The sequence below is a fragment of the Hemicordylus capensis genome, chromosome 14 (genome assembly GCF_027244095.1).
Source record: "Hemicordylus capensis ecotype Gifberg chromosome 14, rHemCap1.1.pri, whole genome shotgun sequence".
Classification (NCBI taxonomy): domain Eukaryota; kingdom Metazoa; phylum Chordata; class Lepidosauria; order Squamata; family Cordylidae; genus Hemicordylus; species Hemicordylus capensis.
In genome coordinates, this window is record NC_069670.1 from 19,685,793 (window position 1) to 19,693,527 (window position 7,735).

General features: G+C 45.4%; 1 long non-coding RNA gene across 1 annotated transcript; it reads right to left on the reverse strand.

The window, feature by feature from the left end:
• Positions 1–4,003: 4,003 nt before the first annotated feature.
• Positions 4,004–7,702, reverse strand: LOC128337396 (uncharacterized). The gene is made up of 2 exons (XR_008312252.1): positions 7,610–7,702; positions 4,004–7,248 (listed from the first exon to the last, which is right to left on the reverse strand). It is a non-coding gene; the product is annotated as an uncharacterized LOC128337396 (long non-coding RNA).
• Positions 7,703–7,735: the final 33 nt, after the last annotated feature.

Genomic DNA, 7,735 nt, shown 5'->3' on the forward strand with positions numbered 1-7,735 from the left:
GCAGTTTACCTCACAAGAGGAAAGACAAAATGGTTCCCTGCCCTAAAGTCTAAAAAGAAACCCAAGTGAGACACCACACCAGCAACACCCCATGAGAGGGACTGTATGCTGGGCTGAGAGGAACCATGCTACCTCACAAGAGGAGTCACCACATTTGCCACATCAGGACATTTCCTCCCCTGGCTGAACAGAATAGGGACATTTGCTCACTCCTTGCTAGACAGAAGAGAGCCGCCATTTTGAGAGGGCTCCCTTGCCCCAGTCAGCAGGGGCCGCTTAAGGAGGTCAACCTTCGCCTCAGGGGGGAAACTGATTTATCATTCCTGTAGCACCTGACCACTTTGCTTTTCAAGGGGGAAAGTTCCTGAAGTGAACTTTGGTGAGTTTACCTCACAAACGCAAAGACAAAATGGTTCCCTGCCCTAAAGTCTAAAAAGATTTCACTAAAGCAGACTGAAGATTTGAGACTGGGAAGTGGCATTGTGCGTGGAAGGACTCACAGAGTTGTTTGGGACTGAAGCACCACTTCCCAGATCAGAACCCCTAACCTCTCTTTTCACTGAAGAGCACCAGCTCATCACAGACTGTTCAAAGTTTCTTTTGTGGCGCTCCTCTCTTTTTGTTCACATCGCGAGTTCTTGAAGGAAAATCCAGCTCTCTGTATCAAATTCTGTTCTGTTTCACAAAAGGGGGGAAGCTGTTATTTGTGTGATGGCTGAAATTTCCAGGCTGCCCATCCCAGAGGATGAGGAGGGATCCAAACAGGCCTTAGCCCAGCCAAGCCCAATACTAGTCACCACACCACCTTTGCCTTTCTACTCCTAAAAGCCTTTGCACAAGTGACTAGAAGGAAAATTCAGTGATCACTTGTGAATTTCCAAGTTGCATCTTCACTTGGCCTATGTTTTTGATTATTGAGTGGGAAATTTACACAAGTGCAATCTATATTTATTTGAAGTATTACTAGGGGTTTTAAACAACAGCTTTCAAGAGATATTCTCCCCTCCCTTTCATACAATAGGGAATGCCTCTTCTAATTCCATCTTGGAAGAGGTATTCCCTCTGTCACTCATAAAACAAGAAGCACTATAATGGCACCAACTGCTATCTATGTATGGGAATGATCTAAAAACAAAGAAAGTATTATTTTAGTCCCCACTTCTTAAATCTTCATACATCATGGATTGTCTTTAATGGGGTGAGCACCCAAGTTGAACCAGACATGGAAATCTACTTTCCTACCATGTCTTCAATTGATTTCAAAACTGGGTCCCAGTTGCATTTGAAACATTCAAACATGTGTCCATTTTTTTTTAAAAAAATGTTTATTATTTTTAAGGCAGGGGATTTATAATTCTATGTTTCTTTCAAATACTACTGGGGTGTTAGGCACCATCTTAGAAGAAGCATTCTCTCTTCACTCTCATGCAAAAGGGAATGCTTCTTCTGATCTTATCTGAGAAGATGCATTCCCCTTGGTATCAGGTGTGAAAGCACCCTGAAAAGCTAGAGCAGTTTCCCAAACAGAGCCTTACCTCTGGCATCTCTGAAGAATTTGTTTTGGAGACTCTGGGCTGGCATCCTTGCAGAGCAAAAAAGAGTCAAGAGAAAAAGAAGGCTGGGGATAAACATTACTGTTTCCCTCCTCCTGCTTTCCACCCTTTAGTTTTCAGATTCCTTCCACACTAGCCTTTTTTTTTAGAACTGCCACAAGTCCCCTCAGTCTTAACAGTCTTTTCAGAACCCTTCTGTTGCAGCTTTTTAACCTCTGAAAGCAACTGCAGCACCAGCCTGTCCAGTGTGGCCTGGCAAACTACTGTTGCCACAACTAGCAATCAGTTTCCTCATCCCATGAGGAAACTGATGACGTCCTGCCAGGGACGTATCTAGGGTAGGGCAGGCAGGGCACGTGCCCCGGGCACCACTTGAAGGGGGGAGCCATTTTCTAAAATTAAAAAAAAAATAAGAAATGGCTGCTGAAAACAAAATGGCCACCCCACATGCTCAAATGGCCTGCCCAGGCCATGCCAGGACATGCAGAGGCCATTTGAGCATGCACGGTGGCCATTTTGTTTTCAGCGGCCTTTAAAAAAAATTAAAAATGGCCAGTGCACATGCTCAAATGGTCCCTTTGAGGCCCTAGAGGCCAGCAGGGGGGGCCTTTGCAGACCCCCCCCCCCACGGCCTTTAGGAAGCCCTCTGAAGGGGCTACAGGTTAAAAAAATAATTTAATATAATATAAGTCACTGTACACATATTTAGTTTGGAACTATGTACAGAGAATCAGGGCTTGTGAATACTGAGCTGAAACATATGAGCTAGGATTGTATCTAGGAGCTAGGATTTGGTCTTACTTTGCTTCTTGTGATAAGTGAGTTATATGTGATGTCTTAATAATATGGCTATTAATGGTGAGTTTGTCTTTAAATCAGTGTGAAATCCTTAGTATTAAGGCCCACTGGGAGTTTCTTGCTCTCTTTCTCTAATTTCAACTGTCTTTCTGAAGTACTAGAATATATTCCAAGCAGTGACACAGTTTACTTTGCATATCCTTTAATTATTTTCAGAGTATCTGGGAAAAGTCAAATTCTCCATTTATTTTTAAAACTTATGTAATGGTGATGCTACAATGCATAGTATAGAATTAGACAGACATTTCTGTTTAGTTTTCTAAGTATACCTCCACATAGTTTTTGGGTATTTCATGAGCCCCAGCATACTGAAATTTGTAGTTTTCCAGCATTTTTTGGTCTGGCTACGTCCACTGCTAAATAGTTTTTGAAACAGTAAAAGATTAACGAGCGTGACTTGTATTTTTCAGCTGTTATTATGGTAACGCTATCTGAAAGATGGGGGTCAGATGTTTGGACAGGGGGCGCAATTTCAGTGCTTGCCCTAGGCGCTATTTCCCCTAGATACGCCTCTGCGTCCTGCCTCTCTGCATTCCTTTCCCTGCATCTCCTGGTCCCACTGCTTATACGCCATAGAGAATTATATATATAGATAGATATAGAAATAATCTCTTTTTAAACATTTCAAAACCTCTGAAATAACAATACATAAAAGACAGAGCAGCAGGCGCAGCAAAAACATTTATGAAAAACTAATCTCATTTAAAAGCCTGTGTGAAGAGCCACATCTTTGCTTGTTTTCTAAAAACTGAGGTGGGTGCTAAAAACTGCGGTGGAAGCTGAGTGGGTTGTTCTCATTTTGTCTGGCAAACATAGGGAGGCTGGAGCTGTGAGGAGGAGAGGTCCTCTGAGGTGGGGGGGGGGTTCTGTGATGCTTTAATGTGTGATGTGTTTTTATTTTGCGTTTGAATGCTGTTTGAAGGGGCAGCTAAGAAATAAAGTGAATTGCAAAGTTTATTATTGCTCCCTAGTCAGTGACTTTAGGATTCACATTTTAAAATCTCTGCCACTGGATTAATCAGGAATATATCTTTAGTATATATCAAGGGCTTTGAACCCAGTAATCTAACCAACTAAGTGTTACCACCTTAATAGCAATAGCACTTACATTTATATACCGCTCTATAGCCAGAGCTCTCTAAGCGGTTTACAATGATTTAGCATATTGCCCCCCCAACATTCTGGGTACTCATTTTACCGACCTCGGAAGGATGGAAGGCTGAGTCAACCTTGAGCCCCTGGTCAGGATCAAACTTGCAACCTTCTGGTTACAGGGCGGCAGTTTTACTACTGCGCCACCAGGGGCTCATTTAATGAGAGGTTAAACAGAATCCCCCAGTGAAATGTTTTCTAACGCATGTTATTGATCTTGTTTCCTAAGTTGGGATGGAGTTTGGTTTCGAAGACTTCTGTGGAGGAACAACTGCCTATTCCTCCTAACCTTTTGCCGCTGCCACCACCAAGTAGACTTTTTGTCTGGCTGGGTCCACTACAAAACCCCTTTGTCAAAAGTATCCAACCCACAAAAAAACTCACTTGTGTGGAAAGGGTTATGGGTGTGGGGTGAAGACAAATCAACAACAAGCTTCCAATCTTGATAGAATAAGAAAGTTTACTTTTTAAAAAACCAGTTCAATTAAAGCATTACTTTGCAGCAAAACTGAAAACTGAAAACAAACCTACCAAAAGAACATACCAGGGAAAATAAAAGGTTGGAAAGAAACGCACCCACTACCCTAACACCCTACACTGGTCCCTACACAGAGTTCTCTGGATTCTCTCTCTTCTCGGCGTCTGGCTTGCTGGATGGGCAGTCTCTTGTCCTGCTCTCGGCAGAGGTCTGGGGCTCAATACTGCCTGGCCCTTCCAGGATTTCAGCGCTTGTCTTCTGAGGGTACTTGTGGGCCACGTCCAGGCCATCCTTCCAGGCTGAGATTCCCCCTCTCCAGACAGAGAAAACTCCTTGAGGGTGTTTTCTTTGCCAGGCACATGCTGGACCCGCATCTGTGACTCTTGCAGCGTCCAGGACCACCTTTGCCACTTGGAGCCCAAAGTCCCCATAGTCCGTGACCACTGAGCCACATGGTCGTTAGTCCACAAGGTCACCTGTTGTACAAAGCCACAAGGTCTGTCTATGTCCACATTCTTGTGATTCCTTTTCTTTTTGACAAGAGACTCCCTTTTGAGAAACTTCCGTTGGCCAGCGATTTCAGCTGCCCACAAGACATTTCCTGTCCCTCTGTCCATAAACCTTCATCCAAGGTCATGATATTATTCAGAATTTTTTCAGGTCAAAGCAGCCAGGCTTCAGGTAACATCCCCTCCTTCTGACACATGACTACAACCCTTGGCCAGATCCCCATGGACAACCACACTGGGTACCCCACTCATGGACTTGCCTTCCTGAAAATCCTGGTTCTGCTCAGCCCATTCCAAGGTGGCAAGAACCACACGGGGATCTTCTCCTAGGATCTTCTTCTTGCATTTCACTTTCTTGCCAGGTTTGTCCTGGGGCTTGCAGTGGAAGGGAGCTACTCCTGGAGAACGTCACCAAAATCCAGGTCCTCTCCTAGTAAGGTCCTAGTAAGCAGGGACAGTTGTGAAGTCAGAGCTGTGGAGGCCAAGACTGGCAAGCCACCACTCGGTCTGCCTCTGCATGCAGTTCTTCCCGCATTTAATGAAATCGATATACAACCAGGAAGAGTAATATCTTCTGTCCACCAAGTTCCCTGCATTATCAATATCTCGTGCTTGGTGATAAAGGACATAAAATCAGGGTCTGTAATTTCAGACCTTAAGTCAGCCACATTCCATACAAGTGTTGCAACCTGGTTAAAAGGCTTTGAATGTCAGTCTACAACCAGCATGTTTCCCTGTTCAGACGGGGTAGGTCCCTGGATCTGTCCCATTATTTCAGATGTTCTCTGCAAAGATCTATTGCAGCACTCATTGTCCAGCGGAGTTATTGTCCTCGATAAGACTGTGTCTATATCAGGGAGTCGCTTGATCTCTTGCTCTAGGAAGCTGTTTACACTAAAAGTATCTTTACCGAACCTAGTCTGGGCATCTCTCTTTGGCGAGGAATTGTCCTTACTGTAGGTGTCAGTAGAGCTGTGATGTTATCCAAATGAGGGTCAGTTAGTATCCCCCTCCAGCTATTTTCCTTCAATGGAGCATTTTCATACAGGGCTACTCTCACATGGTCAATCAAGAGTTGGTTATTGTGTATTGGATCTTGGTTTTGCAGGTCCACCACTGAGTCATGGTCCATAGAGAGCTCAGCAAGGTCAGCGAAAGCTTGTTGTTCTAAAAAATTAATCCTTGACTGAGGTTCATCAGAGGTTTTCTGGAGGCTCACCAAGTCCTCTGCGATTTCTAGTAACGTCTTTGGGGTATTCTGTGATCCCTCGAGGGCTAGATCGATATAATCATAAGGAGCATTATGCCTTTTTTCTCCTTCATTCGAGGAAATTTGAGTCAGTATCTCATTTTTCTGTCCCGAATGGTTGTTCAGTCTCACTTGCTTTACCATCCCCTCTGGCACGATACTATGAGCTTGACCTTGAGAGCTAGTCTGTGTTGAGATTTCCCTAGTTATCTTCTGTTCGCTTCCAGTAAACAATGGCCGTCGGTTCTCAGATGGCTGCGGACTTAACCCTCTCCTCACTAAGGTGGTCTTAACAGTATTAGTAAAATGTCTCCTGGCTTGAATTCCAAACCACGCTAAGTGCGCCCTCATCTGAAGGAGTATTCTTGGAATTTGTTTCTCATCTCTGAAGGTGAGCAGAATTCTCTGATGAAAATTAACATCAGGTCAATATGTATACTTTACAAGGTCTCTACCCAGAATATGGCATTGTGTCAGCAGACTTCATGACCTCAGAATGGCTGATTTATAACTCCATTTAGCATGATTACCTGGTATACGCTCTATAAGAAGAGCAACAGAGTTCGCTTGTAGCACACGATTTACTTTGTTGTAAATATTTCTGTCAAGATATATGCTGCTTCATCTCAGATTTCACTGATCCTAAGGCATCTGGGTAGCTAGTCTGCTGAGGTCTGTTAAAGAGCTCAGGCTGTATTTGTTTCAACATGTGAGTTATTGCATCCACTTTCCCTTCCATACACCAAGTAAGGTTGGAAGGGTGAGCTGCAAAGTATCAGCCATTCACTTGCAACGCTGAGCCAACATCGCATTCTGCTCCGATGCCGTATTCGGCCTACTGTCAGTTGTGAAAGGGTCAGAATTTACTGCCTTGATAGCACTGTTTGTAATCTTTGTAATGTCATTAGAGGATCCTAATGCCTCATATCTATTGTAAGTAGAGAGCTTAGATTGAGGACTTACAGAAGGAGTTAAGTACTGGTCCATAGGAGATTGCTTGGAGCGTCTCTCCCGTTCTGTGGATTCGGTGGATTCAATGGGTTCAGCGGTTGGACTTACACGCGAGCGTTTTTTCCGTCCCATATTAAAGTTCTATCTATTGTCGTAGTAAATCAAGTTGGAGTTCTCTTTTTATCTGCAAACGGTTTGACTCGAGGAAGTATGCAGATCGGCATTGACAGGAAAAACACAAGTGTTTCGGAGGAGCTCTGAAAACTCCAGCCATTCACCTCCATGTTGGCTCCCCTCGAGGTCCTCTCCTGGCTCGAAGAGGTCTGCTGGTTGGGAGGGAATACGGGCAGGGCTTAGTTTGCAAAAGGGGCCCTGCCCACCCCCGAGGAAAGGAGGAGGCTTCCGGGCTGGAATTCCCAAACGGCTTCCCCAGCTGAATTTGGTCGGCCAGTAGCTCTCAGTTGTCCTCAAATTCCAACGCTCACACGAAGAGGTCGTCTAGTTGGGAACGAAGACAAGAGAATGAGTGACAGCACGGCTTGACTTTGGAAAGGGGCAAAGGGAAAGGGGTCTGCCGCCAAGAAAAGGAGGCAGCTTGTGGGTGGGTCTTCCCAAGGGGGAGCTGCAGAGATAGCTTTCCCAGCTGCAGTTTGGCTTCAAGGCCTTCCTCAGGGAGCGCCATGTTTCCCTGGGGCAGGATTGGGGTGTGCAGGGCTGGCTCTGGGTAGGGCTCTGGGGGGTCAGGAGGAGGGAGGACGTGGGCTCCTCGGAGACCCATGGTGTCACAGAGGGGGAGCCCCTCAAGCCCAGAGCAAGGAGGGAGCTCTGCCGGCCCCATGTCTTTCAGGATGGACATTACCTTCATCGGAGGAATGGCTCCCATCGCCCTTGGCCCTGGATGTCGTTTGGCCCACCCTCCGAATGCCCAGTGGCAGGAGTGGCTTGATCTGTTCTGCCTGTCGAGAGAGGGAGAAAAGAAGGCCCT